The sequence below is a fragment of the Cyanistes caeruleus genome, chromosome Z (assembly GCF_971803275.1).
Source record: "Cyanistes caeruleus chromosome Z, bCyaCae1.hap1.1, whole genome shotgun sequence".
Taxonomy (NCBI): domain Eukaryota; kingdom Metazoa; phylum Chordata; class Aves; order Passeriformes; family Paridae; genus Cyanistes; species Cyanistes caeruleus.
In genome coordinates this window covers 79,885,927-79,908,200 of record NC_141732.1, presented here as the reverse complement: position 1 = coordinate 79,908,200, position 22,274 = coordinate 79,885,927, and the positions used below count along the sequence as shown (strand labels likewise).

At 50.9% G+C, this 22,274-nt stretch overlaps 1 protein-coding gene across 5 annotated transcripts in view; it reads left to right on the top strand.

The window, feature by feature from the left end:
* Window positions 1–1,599: 1,599 nt before the first annotated feature.
* The window catches only part of ZBTB7C (zinc finger and BTB domain containing 7C), a 150,448-nt gene continuing 129,773 nt past the window's right edge, over window positions 1,600–22,274 (top strand). Inside the window, exons 1-2 of one of the 5 annotated variants that reach the window (XM_086870079.1) lie at window positions 1,600–1,893; window positions 2,764–2,834. The gene's annotated coding sequence lies outside the window, so the exon portion shown is untranslated. Of the gene's footprint in view, window positions 1,894–2,763; window positions 2,835–21,642; window positions 21,927–22,274 lie in introns of those variants that run through there. The other 4 variants (XM_086870084.1, XM_086870081.1, XM_086870085.1 and 1 more) reach the window with 4 other exon arrangements.

The following is a 22,274-nucleotide window of genomic DNA, read 5'->3' as shown; positions in this document are numbered from 1 at the left end:
AATGATGTTTCACTGGAAACATTTGATGAGAATACTAAGAAATAGGGTGCAAATATGCTGGAAATGTTCTAAATGCACACAGGGAGGCTCTCCCTGAGTAGCTGATGTTGAGGGGGAAGCCTCAACCGCTCAGAGTTTAAGCTGACAATGTTCTTCCGTGACTCAGCATCGTGCTGACTGCACTCAGGGACCCAGTGGGAAAGCACAGGAGCCTGATGACAGGGTAGGATAGCAGATGAAATAAAAACAAATTGTGATTGTTGGCTAGGTCTGACTTTAAAAAAAAAAAGAAAAAGGAAGTCAAAATCCCAAATTTCCAGAACACCCTGCCAAAGAAAACCATTAAAAAGAAAAAAAAAAAAGAAAAAAAAAAAAGGTGTATTTTAGAATACCAGATTTGGGATCAATTTAATTAGACATAAAAGGGAGGCTTCTTGATATCCAAATTTTGTGGATTTCCTGGATTTAGGTGCATTCTTTGTCTACTTTCCCTGCAAATCATATTTTCTTCCCTCACCTAATCCTTGAAAGGCTGAGGAGTGATAAAGGAACACCCACAGGTTTTGTCAGGGTGGCTTGAGGGACAGTTGTCTAACAACACACAAGGGCACCTGGTGGCACCTCAAGCTTGTGATCCACAGTAACATGGAAACCAAACTTGTCAAGAAACCTTTTTTTCTCACTGGAGAATGCAGGCAGAGTGAGGCAATTAGGAAGAGGATGCAGAGGGTCCAGAGCTGCTGGGCAATACCATCACCGGTGCTCCACTTCACTAAGCTCTTGCCCACGGTAGGCGCTGGGGGTCTCGCAGCAGGATGACTATGCTGGAGTACCGCTCTGCTCCATGTATTGGCTTTTTTTATCCCCATGCTAGGGTTAGTTCATCTGGAATCATCAAACAGGGTGGGGCATGAGAAGCGGGGCCATGGGAACCTCTGAGGTTTAACAAGACCAAGAGGAGAAGCTGCGCTTGAGGCAAGATGACACCCCCAGCGATCAATCCAGGCGTGGGATGAAGAGCAGCTCTGGGAGAAGGACTTGAGGACGCCGGTGGTGAGGCCCTGGCACAGGTTTCCTAGAGAAACTGTGGCTGCTCCATCCCTGAAGTGTCCAGGACCAGAACGGACGGGGCTTGGAGCAAACTGGTCTATAATGGAAGGCGTCCCTGCCCACGACAGGAGGTGGGAGCGCATGATCTCTCAGCCCCATTTTCACCCAGGCCATTCCCCGACTCTGCGATTCCCCCCCGCCACACACCTCCCCAGCCCCGCACCCCGGGGGCCGCGGGCGGCGCTCTGACCCCGGGGCGGTGCCTCCGCCGCGCTCCCCTCAGGCGGTCCCGCCCCCCACGCCCTCCCATTGGCCGAGCATCTCCACCGCGCGCTCCCATTGGCCGCGCCGCCCGCCCGTCCGCCGCGGTTTGTTTGGTCGCGTGGACCTGTCAAGCCCGGCGGGGGGGGGGGTGCGGGGGGGGGGGGGCGGTGAGAGAGCGAGAGAACGAGAGAGAGAGAGAGAGAAGGGTGGGGCGCCCCCCCCCGGCGGTCCCACGTGGCAGCGCCCGGCGCCCCGACGGGGCGGGCAGGACCCCCCCCCCCCCCCGCGCCCCCCCCGGGTCCCGTGTGGGCCCCCCCCGGCGCGGGGCCAGCGACATCCGGGCCCTTCGCTCGCCACCGCCGCCGAGCCGCCCGCAGCCGCGGGCCAGCGCCGCCGGACGGCGCGGGCGGTGCCGCGGTCCCCGTCGCGGTGCTGTGTCCGTGGCCATTCCCCGCCGCTGCCCCTCCGAGGTGCGCGGAGCTGCCCCGCCCCGCCCCGTCCCGTCCCGTCCCACGGCGGGGGCGATGCTCCCCCCGCTGCGCTGCCCGCGGATCCCTCCCTGCTGATGCGCTTTAGACGGTAAGTTCTGATTTTATTTATTTAGTTTTTTTCTGTTTCGTGTGCTATTTTGAAATAAGGCTCTGTTTCCTCCCTACCGGAATTCCCGGGTGAGAACTGCTGCCTTCACCGACGGGGGTGGACCGAGGGGTCCCTCAATCCCCAGCCCAGCCAGGACCCTCCTGTGGGGGGAGGCGGCGGCGGCAGCCCCCCCTCCTTCATCTCCCCTCCCCTCCCGTCCCTCCCTCCGTCCCTCCCGGTGCCCGAGGACCGTGCCCGGTCCTCCCGCTGGGTCCCCGAGCTGCGGCAGCATCACGCAGAGGCAGCACTGCTGTCACCGGCTCTCCTGGCTCCCAGGTCGGATATTCCCGCGTTCTTCTTCTCGAGCGGTCGTTCGTTTTTATTGATTAATTTCTATTATTTATTTTTTTTTTTCTTCCGATTAATTACTACTTGTAATTTTTATTGTTATCCCCTGGATCGTGGCAAAACTTTCGCCCGAGTTCCTGCTGCTTGCGGGGGCTCGCGGTGCAGCCGATGCGGTCCCGCTCCGCGAAGCGCTCCCTGACGTTTGGGATCAACTTACAGAACCGGCTTTTCCTTGCAGTGAAAGACGGGATGTGCGGGGTGATCCTGTCCCGTCCCGTCCCGTCCTACCTCATCCCATCCCTTCTCCTGTGCACCTCTCGGCGGGACAGGGACCCGACGGCTCGGGATCCCCCCGTTGCTGGGAAGCCCTCTGTGGGTTTTTAGCCCGGTTTTTAGCCAGCTGCTGCCCGTGCCCGTGAGAACTGGGAGGTGGCTGTGGCTCCTGTCCAGGGTGGCACCTCGGGCGAGGCGCTGTCCCCGGTGATGCTGGAGAGCCTCACGCTGTGTCACCGTGTCTCCTAGGTTTGCCTGGTGCAGGATCATCCCCCGGACAGCCCCGCATCCCGGCGGCAGCACCGAGCCTCGGCGATGCGGTACGTCTGGCGTTGCGGGCAGGAGCGGGTCTGCCCGGAGCAGGGGGGTGTGGGGGGAGGATGTTTGTGTGCCCCGGGCTTAGGGACAGATGGGCCTGGAGGAGATTGTCCCTGGGATGGGCGCAGCCTGGGTGTGGGGATTGTGGGGTATGGTGTGGGGTGAGAATTTATGGTATGTGCTCAGTGCGGGGTGATCGTCCCTGGGATGTGCTCAGTCCCGGTGTGGGGAGTGTGGGGTGATAATTTCTGGGATATGCTCAGTGTGGGGTGATGGTCCCTGGGCTGTCCCTGCTGTGCTATGAGCATCCCTGGGATGTGCTCAGTCCCTTCAGGTGTGGGGTGAGCATCCCAGATGGTGTGGGTGCTTTTCCACCTCCCTTGCTGTGGCAGCAGCCGTGGTATCCCCAAATGTCCCTGCTGTCCCCTTGCTGCAGGCACTGTGCAGCAGGACAGGGAGCTCATACCAAACTGAACAGGATGGGGACAGGGTCCCCAGCCTCTATGGGGTCCTGGCAGCCCCCCTGTCCCCCAAAGGAGGGGAACCCCCTTCCTCTGAGCCCCCCTTTCTGCCAGCCCTCGCCGCAGCTCCGGCGCTGAATTTCCTCCGAGCCCTCCTGCCCATATTGTGCTATTGATTGCTGAGCTGAACTTCCTCCTGAAATCATTAAAGCTTAAAAAATTGATGGCACAATAGAGCCCTTTATTAGCCACATAACTTTTCTTGCTTTCTTCCTTTCTTCTTAGGTTTTTTTTTTTTTTTTAATCAACACAAAAGGGCAGAGCCTGAGCTCAGATTTGTGTCCTGTGTCCCTGTGAGAGCTGGGCAGCGTGCCCTCCTCCACCCCAGCTACCCATCAGCACAGCCGTGCCAGGCTATTTATTAGGAAAAATGGCAAAGATGGAATCGATGTGTGCAGGTCTTTTTTTCTTTTCTCCTTTAATCCCAGCCTCCTCTCTTTGCAGCCTACAGATAGGTCTATTTATTCATGCTCTTGTAAATAAAAATATTAGAATGGGGATTGTAATATTTTATTCCCTGTCATGTCTATCCTTCGGTCTAATGATGCCTGAGTTCTTGCTTGGTATTAACTTACCATTTTAGTAACAGTTGAGTTTTCCTGAAGGAAATCCCTCTGGGCTGGCCATTACTGTGTCATTGTATAACACAGCAGAAAGATGGATTACCTGGATAGATCTCCTCCAGCGTGACTTCACCAAGTGACAGGCTTCAGCTAATTTATCCTCACTCCCATTGCAATTGTTGGGATGGGGTTTATAGCTTCTAGGAAATATTTGCAGAGTCTCTGGGCATGCAATTGTAAATACAGGCACTGATTTGCCAGGTGGGACTGCTGGCAGCATCCTGCTTCATTGTGAAGCCCCAGCTCCTGGAGTCAGGTTAACCCCTATGAGTTCTCCTTTAGCAGAGAAATGCAAAGTTTTTACTTTTGCTGGTTATTCAGAGAAATTTTGAGACGTGCTTGGGTGCATCTGAGTAGAGGCAAGAGAAAGAGGCAGAAAAAAGGTACATTTATATGTGTGAGCGTGTTCAGGTGTAAAATAAATCTCATTATTGCAAAGACAATATAACATTTTGTTGAAGGATCCCTCAGCAATCCTGTGCTGGAGCAGGGATTGAAAGTCATGTAGAGGGGACAGAGCCTGGCTGTGTGGCCTTGGGCCAGTCATTTATCTTCTCTGCTGCAGTGTCAGTATCTCAGGAGCATGGCTGCCTGTGCTGGCCCGTTTTCTGCTAGCCCTGTCTCAGTGCTGTGCACTGTCCCTCTGCTTCTCACCACAGCTTTTATGTGGCACCCTGTTACTTGTAATGCACTGCATCAGCCTGGAGACCCCTAAGTGCAAAGTATCCCCCCCACAAAATGCTTCCCTGCTAGGACAGGAGCAATGGGTATATCCCTCTGTGCTGCCCATTTCTCAGAAAGAAATCAGATTTGTTTGGGGTAATGCCATCCACCCTGTGTGTCCTCAGTATGTCATCCCTGCAGAATATGGCATGCTGCTGAAAATGATGAAGCTGTAGAGGAAGAAGAGCTCGGAGGGGTTTGTATTTGCAGATGACACTGAGCTGAGCGTGGTTGACGTGCCTGAGTGATGGGATGCCATCCAGAGGGACCTGGACAAGCTCGAGAAGTGGGCCCAAGGGAACCTCATGAGCAGGGTCATCTTTAACTAGACTGGGATGCTCCAAGCCCTGTCCAGCCTGGCCTTGGACACTGCAGGGATGCAGGGGCAGCCCCAGCTGCTCTGGGCACCCTGTGCCAGGGCCTGCCCACCCTCCCAGCCAGCAATTCCTTGCCAATATCCCAGCTGGGCCTGCCCTCTGGCACTGGCAAGCCATTGCCTGGGTGCTGGCCCTGCAGGCCTTGTCCCCAGTCCCTGGGCAGCTCTCCTGGAGCCCCTTTAGGCCCTGCCAGGGGCTCTCAGCTCTCCCTGGAGCCTGAATACTTGTGCAGGGGAGCAGCCCCAGCTCTCCCAGGCTGCCTCCAGAGCACAGGGGCTCCAGCCCTGGCAGCAGCTGCCTGGCCTCCTCTGGGGTGGCTCCAGCAGCTCCACGTCCTTAATGTGTGGAGGATTCCCAAGCTTGACTCCAGGTGGGGGTATCACCAGAGAGGAGCAGATGCAATTACAGTGTATTGGAAAAGCCTGAGAGTGCCTAGACTGGGGCTTTGCAGTTACCAAAATCAGGTGCCTGAAGATAAATATGTGAAACCCTTCTCCTTCCTGGTTTGCCCATGGTATCCCTGTAGTCTCAGCCTCTGTCCCATTGCAGTGGCACATTCTCCTCAGCAGTGAGGACTTTCTGTTCTCTTCTCTTGCCACGCTCCAGAAGCTTATACAATTTTTTTGGCGCTTTTCCCTGAAGTCATTATTCTGGGTAACATGGCTTGTTTGTTTATGCTTTTTGGTTTTAATCATACTTCTTTTTTTTTATATATAATTTATTTATTGTGTCTGAAAAGCTTCAGGGCTTCCTTTCTACTCCCCCACTCCCAGATGGTCGCCTATTAAAAAAATAAGGAAGTACTAGAATAAAGAAGGAAATAGTTTGGTTCTGTAATGAATGAAGTTTGGCTTTTCCAGAGAGGTATGGGAGAGAAAAAGAAGGGCAGAGAAGGAAGTGTCAGATGTGTTTGGAGGGAAGAGTGTGTCCTGCCCTGTATTTTCAGCTCTCCTGAGTCTGTGCTACTCATTTTATAGCACTCCTATGAAAAGGGATCCGGATCTTGCTTTGCCTTTTATCTCACCATAACCAGCTCAAAGAAACAGCCGTCACTCTTCTCATTAATCTGTTTCATTTATTTAGCGAGACAGTATTTCTCCATTACTGTTACCGGGAGGTGCCTTGCTTATTTAACTGACTTGGTTGGTTGAAAAGGCTGTGCATGGGGTTTTTTTGGAGGAGCAGGTGTTTGGGGTGCGGTGGTCCTTGTCAGGCTGTTGGCTCCCCCTCCAGCAGTTTTCCAGGACCAAAGGGAGTTGCTGCAAGAGCAGGGCTCAGAAGAAAGAATTAAAAGGGTGGCATGGCACTGCCTGTCTGGGTGGCAAGAACAACCAGGAGACAGCTGTGCTGTTGTTGCAGGCTGGTACAATTCCTAGGGAGCAGGACTGGGATATTGGCAGACCTTCATGTCTTGGAGGTCCTGCCCACCCTGGTGACGCTGTCAGGTGTGGCTCAGGGTGGCAGCAGCTTGGTGGATGTCCACATGCAGGTGCTACATGGGATGAACCTCTGGCATGGGCACAGAAAGTGGCACAGTGGCTGGCATGAACTAGCCCACATCCCCAGGGGTGCTGACCACATCAGCCTGCTTCTGGACATTGTATTGACTTCATCAGGGAGAGTGCAGGGCCGCACCTTGCCAGAGCAGAGCTGGGGTATTGCAAATCCAGCCACCGCACTGCTCCCCAGCAGCAGGGCTTGCATGCTGCCTCGGGGTGCTTTTGGAGCAGAGGAGAGCTGAGGGCTGATAGCATCTCACCCTGCTGGTCCATACAAACCAGCACTGGGGCATATGTTTATTGCTCCTTTAGGAAAGCAGGTCTCCAGGGCAGCTAGGGAGGCTGTCACAGCTAGGACAAACCACAGGGACAAGATGAAATGGCCTCAAGTTGCATCAGGGAAGTTTAGATTTTATATCAGTGAAAATTTCTTCACAGAAGGTGTTGGCAAATGTTGACCCAGTCTGCTCAGGGTGGTGGTGGAGTCCCAGTCCCTGGAGGGATTTAGAAGCCATGTGGATGTGGCACCTGGAGACAGTGGGTTAATGTTGGGCTTGCCAGTGCTGGGGGAATGGTAAGACTCAATTTTAGAGAGCTTTTCCAGCCTTAACAATTCTGTGGTTCTTTGATCTGTGACCGGCTTTGGATAGGGCTGAGCTGCTGGCCTGTAGTTCCTCGTGGTTTAGGTGTTTTTGTGGCACACACACCTCCGTCTGCAAGAGACCTCTCCTCTCTGTCTGAGACCCCATGTTATGCCACAGGTGGGGCTTCTGTGCCTCTTCTAGTTTAACACTTGCATGGGTCCTCTGTGCATCTCAGAGTTTGGTTTGCTTTGCTGGGGTTTTCCTTGGGATTTGAGGATGTTCCCTGGCATTACAACCGTTCCCCACTGACACCAGTCAAGATGCTTCCTGTTCTCCTGTGTGATCTGTAGAGCAGCTGTTGTCTCTTGCTGCTGTTGTCAGGCTGCTTATTGATGGCATGGCCTCAGTCATGGTTGGCACCTGAATGAATTACAGCAATACAAATAAATAAGAGAAGAAATAGTATTTGCGAGAGCAATGGGTTGAAGATCTAACATTTATGCAGTGCCATTCATCAGAAACGACACACAAATGCTCTGTAAACTCTCACATGCACATAAAATGCTGCTCCCAGGCTTCAGGGTAGTGTCAGCTGTTTAATAACAAAGCTGCACCATGGTTCAGGACCCTAAATGCAATATTACTTCTTCTGCTTGTAGCTGCAGGGAAAATTCGGGTCCACAAATTGCATGAACCCTACGGGAAACTATTGGACACCCCTATGAACATAATGTGGACATTGTATTTATGTCTTTCAGTGGGTAAAATCAGCAGCTCTATGGCTTATCTGAAAAGTGTTGCCTTTGCCAGCAAAAACACATGGACTCCTTTGGGTTGTGGGGTGCATGATGCTCTACAAAGTTACAGAATGGTTTGGGCTGGAAGGGACCTTAAAACTCATCCAGTTCCACCCCTTGCTGTGGGCAGGGACACCTTCCACTGTCCCAGGTTGTTCTAAACCCTGTCCAGCCTGGCCTTGGACGCTTCCAGGGGCAGCCCCAGCTGCTCTGGGCACCCTGTGCCAGGGCCTGCCCACCCTCCCAGCCAGCAATTCTTTGCCAATATCCCAGCTGGGCCTGCCCTCTGGCACTGGCAAGCCATTGCCTGGGTGCTGGCCCTGCAAGCCTTGTCCCCAGTCCCTGGGCAGCTCTCCTGGAGCCCCTTTAGGCCCTGCCAGGGGCTCTCAGCTCTCCCTGGAGCCTGAATACTTGTGCAGGGGAGCAGCCCCAGCTCTCCCAGGCTGCCTCCAGAGCACAGGGGCTCCAGCCCTGGCAGCAGCTGCGTGGCCTCCTCTGGGCCGGCTCCAGCAGCTCCACGTCCTTCATGTGTTGGGGAGCCCAGTGCTGGGGACAGCTCTGCAGGTGGGGTGTTACTGAGCAGAGTAGAAAGGGCAGAGTTTTTCTCCATTGACCTGCCAGTCAAGCCCTAAGTAGCCTTATGAATTAATGACATGCCGAGAAAAGTGGAGCCTCTCAACCTGCTGTTGCTCCTTTTTGCAGACCTTCTGTCCAGTGGGTACAACATCTACCAGTCTGCAAGGTGGCCTTTGCCCTGTGGGACCCCTTAGACTCTGTTCCTGGGGGCAGGAACCTTTTCAGTGCTGTGGGAGCCCTCTCATTGCATCATGTCTAAGAACATATATCAGAGGAGGAGGTCGGGAGGGAAGGAGGTGAAAAATTTACTTCTTTCCCCCCTTTCTTTTTTCTATTTCAATAAATAAATGCTGTTTTTACATATTCGTTTGCTCCAGCCTTCTCCTTTCTCCAGGCTTTGTCTAGCTTGAGACTTGAAGATTTGCATGCTTGATCAAGTCTGATGGCAGTAACCAAATCAGCATTAGCAAATGTAGGGACCTCAAGCTAACTGGCAGGAGATGAACTCCATGACTGCCACGGAGATGAGTCCTTCTGTGGAGCCTGTTGTGCCTTGGCACAGGGGCACGAGTCAGAAGCCACTGGCAAGTTTGAAATATGGATCCCTCTGGGGCCTTTGTTTTTAGGTTGCCTTGCTCTGTGGTGAGCGTGCGATCAAAGTGAAGCTGAGAAAAGGGTGGGCAGGAGCATGGTGACCTCTGCCAGCTCAGCAGGGAGCTCGAGGCTGAGGTCCAGGAGATGTGAGAGAGCGTATCTGGGGTATTCACTGTCGCTTTTGAGCATCTTGATTATGAATTAAACAGGGGAGAGGAGAGGCATGACTGCTGGTAGTCACTGAGGTTGCTCAGCAGGGATTTGTGGCCAGTGCTGTTACTGGTCAGCGTGGTCTTTGTGAATTGTCCTCTTCCTTGGGTGTTTCCACTTTAGGGTTTCTTTTTGGGGCTGGAATTCCGTACTGAGGACCTTGATCCTCTCCCCAGCCCAAAGGCAGCAGGCATTGTGATTATTTGGGCTGTCCTGTGCAGGGCCAGGAGTTGGGCTTTGATGGTCCTTGTGGGCCTTTCCAGGTCAGGGTATTTATTCTGTTCTTGTATGATTGGTGCAAAGCTGGTGCTGGCTGGTGCCCTGGATTAATGGAATTAATGTCTGATATGCAGTTGTTTGTTTTCCCCACAAGAAGATGAACGCTTCTTGGTCAGCCTGATCAGAAGTGCAGGGTTGCCATGTGAATTGTAAGCAGGACACAAGCAGTAGGGTTTCTTTTAACTGTTTCAAACTATTAGGCTGTAAAATGAGTCCTTTCACAACATGTAATTAATACTGCGTTGCATTAATTTCCTGTGTTCAGGTTTAAAGGTTTAAGTGACCCAGGATGGATAGGCTTCACTAAACAAACATTGGCATGTAAATTAATGGTACCAGGTTAGAAATGACCCATTTTAGGGTTCTTCTTCAAGTTATGAAAATGAGTGTTAACTTTTTGTGATGCTGATGCAACTTGAGTATCCCATTTAAGCAGATTTGTCTGTACATGTATGTACAGGCTCCTACAGCACAGTCTGTGTTATGTTTTGATGCCTTTTTAAATGTCTTTTATAGAATGGTTTGGGTTGGGAGGATTCTTAAAGCTCATCCAGGACACTTTCCACTATCCCAGGTTGCTCCAAGCCTTGTCCAGCCTGGCCTTTGACACTTCCAGGGAATGGGCAGCCACAGCTTTCTCTGGGAAATCTGTGCCAGGGCCTCTCCACCCTCACAGGGAAGGATTTCTTTGTAACATTTAATCTAAATTTAAAACTCTGAGTTTAAAATGCTTCTCCCTTCTCCTATCACTACATGTCCATGTAAAAAGTCTCTTTCCATCTTTTTTATAACCTCCCTTTAAATATTGAAAGGAAGGTATCTGTGGGTCTTCAGGAGGAGCAGAGAAGCAGATCATTTTACCTTCTCTAAAAAATAGTCTAAAAATGGGGTGCTGTGTCTAGCACAGCTGAAAGTAGTGATTTTTTTTTGGGTCACCTCGATTGGGAGGCTGGTATGCCTGAAAACGATAAAATAAAAAGCACTTCAAATTTTCCACAACTGCAATTCCCCCACGTTATTTTCACATGTTGCAACAATTTGTACTTTAAAGGCACATTTTAGTAAAGCTTAATATTGCCTCTCCTGTGTTTTAGTCTTGCATAGTTGTGCAAGAGATAATTGCCCGTTTGGGAGACAAAAAAGCTAATTTTGCCTCAGGCCCTGTACTTCTTCTTAACAAAGTTGGTCCTTGTTGGGAAGCAGCTTGCAAGTGGTGAGTGTGTGGATGAGTCTGGAGGGGCACAAATGGGTGGATGATGTGCAGGTGTGGTTTAAAAAAAAAAAACAAAACCAAACCCCAACCCACAAACCATTCTTCTGCCACACTGAATACTGCTGAACACCTTTTCCTCTCACCCTCTGCCTCATCTGATGCTCCACCACGAGCTCCTGGGGATGGGAACATCTCTGGGGGCTTTGGTAGCCACCCTGGTGGGTTCAGCATGGGGTGTGCACCCTTGGTGTATTTGCAGTGGTGTGTTTGCATCTCTTACGCTACTTTTATTGGTATTAGGGGGTGTTTTTATGTGGTTTCCAATATGCAAACATTCAGACAGCGCACCCTGAGGCTGGCGGCTCCTTTCAGTGTTTCCCCAGGGCTCCCCACAGCGCACTGGCCCCCGGGCTGGTGGTGCCTGGGGTGGCTGGGCTGACTAAGGAGTGTCTGGTGTCTCATGTCCTGGGGACACCCAGGTGATTGAGATGACCCAGAGCGGTGAATCTTCCTTCTGTTTGCGGTGCTTTGTGCTCAGGGTTGTCCTCTCCTGCTCCCCCATCTCAAGTGTCTCCATCACTCTCACCTTGTGCTGTGGGTCTTCCTCAGAGTTCATCACCAGAATGATCCTTTTCCCATCTTCCCATGGGCTCTCCTCCTCCCTCCTTCCCTCCCCAGAGGCAGAGCTCACTGTCCTACCCTGTCCAGCTCAGGTCCTTCATCAGTTGAGCAAAGGGAGGCTCTGCTGCAGGCTGGCCGGCCACACCTATAGGTTATCAATAGTTACTAATTAAGAATGTAACAAGGTCATGTATCTGCGTGGGACAGCTTTTCCCAATGGATGAGGGACAGGTGCTGATGAGGAGATTGTTTCAGGTGGTGGCTGCATGGTTGGGCTTGGCAAGGGGCTGTGCTGGTGCTGCCACTGGTGCTGCTGGATGCTGTTTTCTGGAGGGACAGTGGTCAGGTTTTGCTCCTCCTCAGAGCTGGAGGTGCTTGGGATGAATCTTCATGGAGGGCAAGAGGAAAAGAGAATCCTCCTCAGTCCAGACTGAGCACTGCAGAGCCCCAAGAGGGAGCTTTGCAGCCTTTCTTGTTCAAGATTGGATCCATGTAGAAGTGGAAGATCTTCAGTCTTAGGGTGTTCCTCACCGAGGTGTACTCAGCAAGGTGACCTTGTGCTGGCTGGTGTGATACCAGCTGAGTTGCCTGCACCATTTCTGACCCTCTTCTGCCTCTAGTTTTTGTTTGCAAATGGGCTGTAGCTCACTGAGGCTCACCCAGGCTCCCTCAGATCTGACAAGGCACCGAAATCCCCAAGCCATGTGCTTGCTCCCTGCCCATCCTCCTCTTTGCTGTGGTGGGGTTGCATGTTCACCCTGCAAAACTGATTGCAATAGGAAAAAAAGCCAGACTGTTTTAACTCACCGTCCAGCTTTGCAAGGCCCACTGTCCTCCACCTGACACTAAACTAATGATGGGGGTAAAGAGCTGGTTTGTTGTTTATTGTTTTGACTTTAAAGTTTGCAAATCGTTAGTTGAAAGAGGAATAAAAAGGGAAGCACTGGGTTTTCCTTAAAGGGGAAAAAGCTCTGGCATGCAGAGGAAGAAAAATATGACCTGGATATGTCTGCTGCAATTGATAATTTTGAGGTTTTTTTGTTGTTTACAGCTTCTAGCACTGAGGGCCCCAGCCAGCTGTGGAATGGACAGAAGATTTTATAGCTCATGTAGACAGAGAAGTCCTGGTGTCTGTAAGAGTGAGAGCTGGGCTGAAGGGCTGCTCTGATGAGTTGTACCAGCTGAAGGTAGAGGGAACCCCATGGGCAGGGACACCTTCCACTGTTCCAGGCTGCTCCAAGCCCTGTCCAGCCTGGCCTTGGCCACTGCAGGGATCCAGGGACAGCCACAGCTGCTCTGAGCACCCTGTTCCAGGGCCTCCCCACTCTCAAAGGGAGGAATTTCTTCCCAGTATTGACCTTTTAAAGTGCTCATATGATGCAGGAGGAGAACTTGTGTCCGTGGACACTTGTTTAGTTGGGTTTCTCTGGGGTTTTTGTTTTTTAATGAGATGCACCATCTGTATGGGTATGTACAATAGAGATTTTAGTTCCTTTGAGGGTGGACTTCTTAATTTATATGAAGATGGACTTGTACCTTCCTTGTTTTCATTATGCTTGAAGTGAGGAGTGGGAGGTGATACAGTCAGAGTTTTGGCTGAATATTAAGCGTCAGTTCTCGTCCTCTTACAAGGGAAGACACATTAGATGGGATACCAGAACACTGAGAAAAAGAGAAGAAATTGAAAAAAAAAGTGTGATATGGTGGGGTGAAGCTTCAGAAGTTGTTTGGGCATTTGGGAGATGGCTCATGAGCTGTAGGTGAAGGATCTGAGCCTAGGACAAACCTCATTTGTGTGTAAGGAGGAGACAAGCCCCTGGGGACAGGATTATCCCAGTGATGGACACTGGGGAAATCCCACAGCTGTTGTGAAGGAGTGACCACTCATGCAGGGGAGGTGAGAGTGAAAGGTTTGGAAAACACCCAATTTTTGAGCTTAACCTTTTTAAAATGAGGCCAGAAGGTTTTTTAAGTCTTCGTTTTTCCAGAGAATGCAGCCAGGATGCTGCTGGAGTCACAGCCCCTTGGGAGACAGGGTTTGGGCAGGACACCAGTGTGGGCAGCTTGGCTGCTGTGTGCTGGGTGTCACCTTGCACACAGGCAGGGCTGGGGGACACTGCCTGTCCCCCACTGCCCACGGCATTTCCCTGGCAGCTTGTGGTGGGAGCAGCGGAGCAGGATGTTCCTGCACCTGGGCTCTGCTGCCCAGACAGACCCAGCAACGGGTGGCCTCGTGGCCGTGATTCCTAATTAAAAAGCAGGGAGAAACCTGAGTAGCATGAAAGTATAAGCCCGATGCTAAAGCAAACCAGATGCTGCTCAGATCACGATGCCCCACGGTCCACTGGAGCGAGGATGTGGAGGCAGTCACCTGTAGCCTGCCTGGGGGTGGCAGGGAGGCGAGGGGAGGGAGAACACAAGGCAGAATAATCCCTTTTTGGTTTTTCTTTTTCCTCTGGAGCGTTTTGGTCTCGCCCCTGGACAAAGGCAGGATAGTGTGGTGTGTCATTTCCTCCCCGGCAGCCATTCAGCCTGGCACCGTGTGGGCTCTGCCACCCCCTCCCCTGCCCTGGGCACAGATTGCTCCTTGTTCCAGTTGTCTGTACCACCCAGGGCTTCCTTTCCAAGTTTTCTCACACCCTTTTATAGCTGCGCAGAAGAAAGCTTTAAAGCTACACAAAGGAGGAACCAAGCAGTCAGGAGGGATATCTTTAAAAACCAGGCGTGTTTCTCTGCAGAGCCGCGGTGGTGGAGAAAAGCTGGGTGAGCTCTGGCGATGCCCGGCGTGAAGAACAGGTTCAGCCCTTGTCTTACAGCCAGGGGGGCAGCTGGCCATGTGTGCTCTGTATCCCTGACTCTTTAAATGTGAAGTCAGCTGTGTTTTCAGATCACGGCCCAGGCACAGCGACAGGCTGGGGGGGACCAGTCCTGAGCAGTGTGACCCTGGGCTGGGAGCACTGGATGGCCTTGCTGAAGGCCTGGTTGGGCGCAGTGGCCCCGATGCTCTTGGTGCAAGCATCAGCTACAGTCGTGTCTTGTACATTTTGGGGATGAGGGAGAAGACCAGCTTTCCTGTTCCTCATGCACAGAAGCAGCGTTAGGCTGTCCTGCTTTCTCTTGTTTCTCTTGATCAGCAGCTCATTTCACCGAGGACCCATCCAGAGGCAGGACCTTTCGCCCTCACCAGTTTGCTTAGGTGGCAATCAAACAAATGACCTGGAGGCAAGCAGCAATTCATTACAGCCCTCATTTAGCATGCAATAAAATGTGCTGTATACCTTGTCTTCTGATCAATAAGTTGTATATTATACACGAGTCAATGTGTTTACCTCACAAGGAGGCTTCTCGCTGCCTCCTTTCTGCTAGGCTCTCTTGGCCTGGGATGATGGATCGACGCTGGGATGATGGGGAGGGATATTGTTAAACAGTAATTGGTTACTGAATTATTTAGCTGCACAATCCCTGTAGCAGCAACACCGCCATTCAGCGCTCAACTTGCAACCGTCTCAGCTGAGGAACAAATACAGGGCCCTGCCAGCTCAGTGGAGCCCAAGGCAGAAAAATTCTGTAAGACTGAGCTTTAAAGAAGGGGTTTACAGTTATTTTGACAATGATAGCCTTATGCAGTGGGAGTGCATGCTAATTGCTTACAGGCTGCAGCCTTTTAATTTGTAAGCTGGATTCTGCTGCTTTCATAAGGAAAAAGTGGTGTTGATCCATTGCAGGTTCCCCAAATTAAAGGTGAGCATCGCCCTGTGCCTTCTGTGGTGAAGAGTGATGTTTGCTGGAGGTGCAGCTGAGTTGTATCTCTTGAGCTCCTGTCCTGGGTCCATGCAAGAAATGGGCTAATTCACAAAGCAGCCTTGCTTGGCAGGCAGAAAACCCAACCCAAATTAAATGTTAAGCTCCTCAAAACCTTGTTGCTGTGGCAGGCATCTGGTTGAAGACCACCAGCCCATCACCACTGGTTCCAGGCCAGTGGTGATGCTCTCCTTGCACTAATCTGCAGCAGAACCTCACCACACATGATTCCCTCTTGGATTTTCAGATTAGCAACTGCTGAAAGCCCTCTACCTTTGAGATGCACCGAGAAAACCTTTCAGCAGATTCTGCTCCAGCACAAAACCTGCTCTTGGTTTGTGTTTCCCTGCATGTTGCAGGCAGCAGAGCCAGGAAGGAGGCATTGCACACTGGTATCTCTTCATACCAGCTCCCCTGGGAGTGCAGCTCTTCACTTGAAGCTGTTCCAGTTCCTCCCCTGCCAGGCAGTTCCTCTTGTCCCTTTGGTGTGTGTGTAGGAGTATGTAAGAATGATCTGGTGGCTCTTCAAGGTTTGCTTTGAATTGGCCTGAGATCTGGTGGCTTAAACTCATTTCTTCCTTGTAGGTGCTGCCTGTGTTCTCAATGTGGATGGCAAGACCCTGATTTGATGCTCTTCTAACTAAAAGCCCAGAGCTTTTATTTTGCTCCTGTGGATAGATAATGAGCTGGGAGAGGTGGGGGGAAGAAGGTGCAGGCTGTTTGCAGGGGGTTGTTCTCAAGCTGGTTGTCTCAGCAGTGCCTGGTGTTTGCCATGGGATGAGCTCTTCCCTCACTGCTTCTTTTGAGTTCATTTGAGTTGATTTGGCACTGTGGAATAGGAGGTTCCCTAATTTAGGAGTGAGGACTGTCATCCGTGGCACACCCCAGAGCAGCAGAGGGTCTCCATGAGCATCACTGAGGACCAGCAGCTAAAACATTTCCATCCATCATGTAGGCAGGGCTGCTGTTTGATGCTCTGTTGACTTTCCCAAGCACAATTTGGTTACTGCTATTAGTTTTACTAACTTGCCCCAGTGCCTGGCAGATCCAGCAGTGGGGCAGGGCTCTGCTTTACTGTGTAGGGCATAAATATTCTGCTCAAAAGTCCCAAATGTCCTTGTCCAGTCCCACAGCAGGAGGTTTGATGCTCGCCAGTCTAGCCTAGCTTTGTTTTTCCTCCCTTTCTTGCAATTCTTGTAATGCCAAGTAACCAAGAGCAGGATCCAACCCTGTGATTCAGACCTTCCCAAAGACACATCTTGGGGAAGATTAATCTCCCTAATGGAAGCTGGGCTGGTGACAGCTGTGACTTTCAAACCCTGGTCCCAAATAAATCAGGGAGATATGGGAGGCTTGTAACTTTCTGAGCAAGTGATGTATAAAGCTAGATAGTTATAATTAACTTCAAAGCATGAAGCAGTCCAAGCAAAAACTGTTCAAGAAAAAACAAAAAAGAAAAAAAAAATCCTCCCTAGGTTTGTGTTAAAAATGAGTTGATTTTTGTGTCACATTAGCTGTGCCTTTAATATAAAGAAGATTTTTTTTTTTTTTAAATTCTGAATTGTAGTGGGTAACTGATAATGGAGTTCTCCCTTTCCTTGGAGTAGTGTGGTTCTGTCACTGGAGGGAGCTGCCTGAAGCTAGTATGTTAGGAAACAGGGTTATTGTTGTGTAAATCAGTGTGAGGTCACTCAGTTAAACACAGCCAGGGCTTTCTGGGTCTCTGAAGACTGAAGTGGCTGAAGCAGAGGGGGTGTCAGGGCTGGTGCAGGGGATGGGGACAGAGCCTTTGGCACAGTCCCTGTAGACCTGTTCATGATCTGCCTTGTAGCTGAGGGAATCAAGGATGGATGGATGGATGGATGGATGGATGGATGGATGGATGGATGGATGGAGAGCATGGAAAGACCACAGGGAGCTTTCAACTTTCAACCCATGTGGGTTTTTTTGAGGTGCTGCCTGGACCCTGTGCATGCACCCCAAGCCTGAAGGATCTGGCTGGTGCTTTCCAGGCACCATCCAGCAGCCCTGGCTGTGCAGCCCCGCTGTCTCCTTCCTGCACGGAAATGCCGGGTGAGTTTCTTCCGAAACAAACTCCACGTTGGCAAGGCAGCCCCGTCTCTGTTTCATGCATCCTTGCCTTCAGCATGGGGCTGGAGCTTGTATCCCAGGAAAATAACACATGTCCAGGAGGCCAAGACAAACAGTGTCTGCCTGCTTTTTTTTATGACCTCTCGTTGCTCCTCCCAGCCATCACCACTATTCCCTTAATAGGGGCTTTTTGATCTCTGGAGGGAACTTCCTCACTTCTCAGGGTTAAAACCAAGGTGGCTGGCAAAGGGAAGGCCTGGAGAAACAGGGGCCTCCTGCTCTCTGCAGCCCTTTGCATGGTAGTGTTTTTATTTAGAACCTCGTTCTGGCTCAGAACTGGGGATGATCATGCTTTTAACTGCCAGAGGGCAGGGTTAGATTAAATATTGAGAAGAAATTCTTCTTTGGGTGGTGAGGCCCTGGCACAGGTTGCCCAGAGATGCTGTGGCTGCCCCATCCCTGGAAGGGTTCCAGGCCAGGTTGGACAGGGCTTGGGGCAACCTGGGTAGTGGGAGGTGTCTCTGCTGATGGTTGAGATGGTGTGTAAGATGCCTTCCAACACAAACCATGCTGTGGTCCTGTGGAAAGGACTGTTAGGTTTTAGTGGAAATGCAGACAGTGCATTTTGATGAGATGAGATGCTCCAGGTGCCAGCCGTCTCCCCCAGGACTAACCCAGCAGCAAGTCTCATCCTGGTGACTTCAAGCACAGACAGTGGCCTGAAAACCCCCAGGGCCCAGTGAAAATCCTAGCAGGAACATGGGGTGGATGCAAAGGATTCAGCCCAAATCTGGGGACTGCAGCATCAACATTCTACTTGAAGCCCCAACTTCTGGTATCAGGTGATGGAGTGGGCTGTCCACCTGGGCCAGTGGACTGAAGGGGAGAGCAGGATGCACTTCTGCCTTCATGGTTTGGAGTAGAAGCTCAGAATCTTGTCTGCCATTCAGACTTAGAGGCAAAGAAGTAATTTGTTTAAGCCATGGGAATTTTTTTCATTTGGAAACTGCCAGGGGGGTTTTGAACCTGCAGGGCTTGCAGTTCCAAGTGTGACAATTAAAAGTTTGGGGGTATTTAGTGAACTCTGCATAGCTGTTTTTCCTCTTCCATAGCTCCATCGTACCTTCTAATTAATTCCTTTTAATTGCTTTTAATTTCCTTTCCTCCTTATTTCTCCTTCCGTCTAACTAGTGCCGTCATCCTTTTAGTTTGCCTTTCATGTTGGAGACTCTCTATTTGATTTCGTTTCATCCACATTGTGTCTTGCAGCTATTTCATTCCTGGAAAGCTCCAGCTCCAGAGATAAAATCTAAGTGGATTCAGAGAACCTGAAAGGATCGCATGCTTCATGGCTTTCCCTTCAGTAATGTGGGAGATAAACAGGATGTAATAAAGGATCCGTCCTTCCTTGGAAAAGGGCCATTTCCCATCACCTGTATTTTTCTGGGATGCCAGGGATGCTCTTAGTCACTGGTGACAAGATAAAGAGCCTGCTGGTCCCTGGTGCTGGCGGGTGTCTGAGGCTGGAATGGGCCCCTGGGATGACACACTGTCTCTTGATTTACCACCACTGCTCCACCCAGCAGCGTTCCCACTGCTGGGACATGGCCTGGCAGCCTGCTGGGTGGCCTGCCTGGATGGAGGGGACACGGGTGGCAGCATGCTGGTTTTGGCCAGATAAGGTCAAATGATTAAAGTCTTGGCATTGATCTCTGAGAGCTTTTGGTTTTTAATGTGCACCAAGGGCACTTTGTGTTTTGACTGAGGTTCTTTCTAGCCCAGTCAAAAGTAAAAAATAAAAGCGAGCAAAACCTCGTTCGTACACTCAGAAGAGTCCTAAGAGGTTGGACATATGGGTCTTAGCAGAGGTCCATGGAATTTGGTCAATATTCACCATCTGAAGAGCTGGCTGAGGGGTGGGAATCGTAAATCAAAGTTTTCTACACCTTCTTGAATGGGAACAAATTGCTTTTTCTAATCTAGTGGGTTTTTTTCCTGCTGCTTCTCCATTCATAATGGTATTTTAACATGGCCTGCCCTGATGTTTTTCACCCAACAGAGTGAAGTGGGAGCTTCCTCTCTTTCTTTTGCTTGGAAAACATGACCAGCAGCATGTAGTTCTGTCTGGAGTTGGCCCAGTTGCCTGCTTTATGTTGTAATGCTGGTAAAACCCTGGAGGAGTTAACACTGGGATCATGAGGAATGTGTCTGGAAGTCAGCTGGGGACTTTGGTGGTTAGGAAAGTTCCAGTACTCCGGCTGGGGAGAGCTAGCATGGAGCACCAAGGGCTGTTCCAGCTGCTGGGGACACGCACCTTTGCTAGGCTTGGATTGTGGGACAGTTCTTTAGAGCCTGGTGAAGAAACTTTGGGCTAATCAGGCTGCTGGAAGGAAGGAAACAGTGGAATTTGTGTGGAAATTGACAGTAGAGGAAGCTGTGGGAGGAACGTGATCCCAGGACTTTGAGGTGCCAAGAAGAGCAGTGCTGGAGACAAACACAACTTTTGCCACCAAAAAGACTGACTCACCCTGCCTTGGAAGTTTGTAATGGATTATTAGTGTTATTTTACTGGCAGTGTGAATGGCAGTAGGAGCAGTTGAACCTTGGAGGGTCCCCAGGCAGCCCTCCCTGAGTCAGTAGCCTGTTCTGGTGAGTGTCTGTCACAGTGAGTTGGTGCAGCAGAACGGGTGGGAGATCCCCAGGGCTGCTCAGTGAGCTGTAGGGTCTGGATTTCCAGATCTAGCTAGATTTTCCTCCCTTTTACGGGGGCACAGGATTAGTAACGTTTTAGTGGAATATCCCTTTTTGATAGGGGAGAAGCCCATAGCTCTCTGCTCTGTCCAGGTGGGACCAAGCTGTGGGCAGGAGCTGGTGGCCTCCAGGTTAGCCCTGGGGCTGTCCCCGCTGTCTGGGAGCCTGGGACTGAAGTGGCTCTGGGCCAGGCAGTCACCAGGATGTGCTATTTTGCAATAAACTTATCTGAGCACTTTGTGCCTTTGCATTAGAGTGTGAATCATCCTGGTGGGAGCCGAGAGTGAGCAATCTCTGGAGATGGCAGTGGGGCAGGTTGCTGGCAGCCCCAGGCTGGGTGGCACTTATGGGGGAGCCTCCTTGTCCCCATCCTGTTTAGGATGTCCTTGTGGGGCTGAGGGACAGCAGCTGCATGCAGACTTGGCCCCTGCTCCTAAGAACAATATCTTCTTGGATCCTTGGGGAAATTAGGGAATAATTGAATAGTTAGGGTTGGAAGATCATCTTCTCCAACCCCCTGCATTGGGGAGAGGTATCTTGAAAAAGACCAGGTTGCTGAGAGCCCCACCCAGCCTGCCCTTGAACACTTCCAGGGATGGAACAGCCACAACTTCTCTGGGCAACCTGTGCCAGAGCTTCACCATCCTCAGTGTAAAAATTCCATCCTTCTAACCTAGTTGAAACCTACCTTCTCTGGTGATTTAAAGTTGTCATTGTGATAGGCCCTGCTAAAAAGTTTACCCCGTCTCTTAGAAACATCTTTCTGCTACTGGCAGGTGCTTTAAGAGAGCAAAAGGGGCTCTCTTCTCCAGGTGAACATTCCCAGCTCTCTCAGCCTGTCTTCAGAGCAGGGGGGCTCCACCTTGGAGCATCTCTGTGCCTTCCTCCAGCAGGTCCAAGCAGCAGGAATTGGAGATCTTTCTCCAGGGTGTGATGAGGAGATGCGTGTCTCCTCTCTGGCATAAGAAGCCACCGCAAAAAAAGTTTTGGGGAGCCAGCCTTGGGCTACTGCCCCACCCTGGGAGCTTGGCAGACCCTGCATCCCCCTGAGAGAGACAGGATGCTTTATTTCCTTGGCAGCTGGGCTCTTGGCCGAGCATCCCTCAGCACTGTGCTCCCGACTCTTCCCGCTCCCATCTTAATAACTGTAAAGATCGGGGTTGCCAAGGTCTTCCCGTTGCTATAGTGAGATTAGATAGGGCAGAGCACTGCATTCCCTCTGCTGAGGGGAGAAATCACTCCCATCCTTTCCCTGGGCTTCACCAGCCAGGTTTTTTTCCATCCACCAGCAGCTACTAATTGCACCTGAAAGACACGCCACGTATTTCACTGCAATTAATACTTCATAGCTCTAGCAACAACAAAAAAAGAATTAAATAAAATATATAAAAATTTAATTATTGAGGCATTTTCTCCTGGAACCAACTTAAAGAGACTCTCTGGCTGGAATGAGTTTACAGCGCTAAACTGTGAAGTTAAAATATTTATCTTCATAAACACGTCACTCGAGCCGTGCTATTCCTCTCAGGGTCATTAGCAAGAGGCACGTTAGTCCAATCAGGAGGTGCCTGGGAGACAGAGATTTGCCTTTTGCTTCTGGGCGGGGTTAGGAGATGATTTATTAAATGAATTTGAGAGCTGTGAGTCTGGCCAGACCTCTGAGTCGAACCGCTGTAGGGAAAAAAATAAATCCCACCAGCTGTAGCTTTTGCAGGCAGAAGATGGGGTGCAGTCGTTTCGGTACTGTTGGTTGTTTGCTGATGTGGAGGTGTCCTCCCCAAAAACTCCCGAGGACGTACAGCAACTGATCCAGGGAGCCGTCATATTGCAGGAGGTAGTTTGCATTTTAATTTTCTTAGGTTTAATTTTTGTTTTCTGAGGTTTTATTTTCACTTTCTCAGTCTTTGTTTTGATTTCCTTGTTGCACCTGCGGGGTTGGGTGGGTTTATGTAAGGATTCAGGTGAGATTTCCCTGAGTGTAGGAGCACACAGCTTGGGGCATGGCACATTGTCATGTCCCTCCACCTCCTCTTTTGGGTTTAAAATGTTGGTTTTGAGGTCATAAAGTTTAACCCCTATAACGCAGTACCAGACATGCCCTGGAGAGTGATGCCTGTGATCCGCTCAGTGTGTGGGGAGGGGATGGAGGGTTTAGGTAGTAGTGTGGTTTTTTAACTTGAGG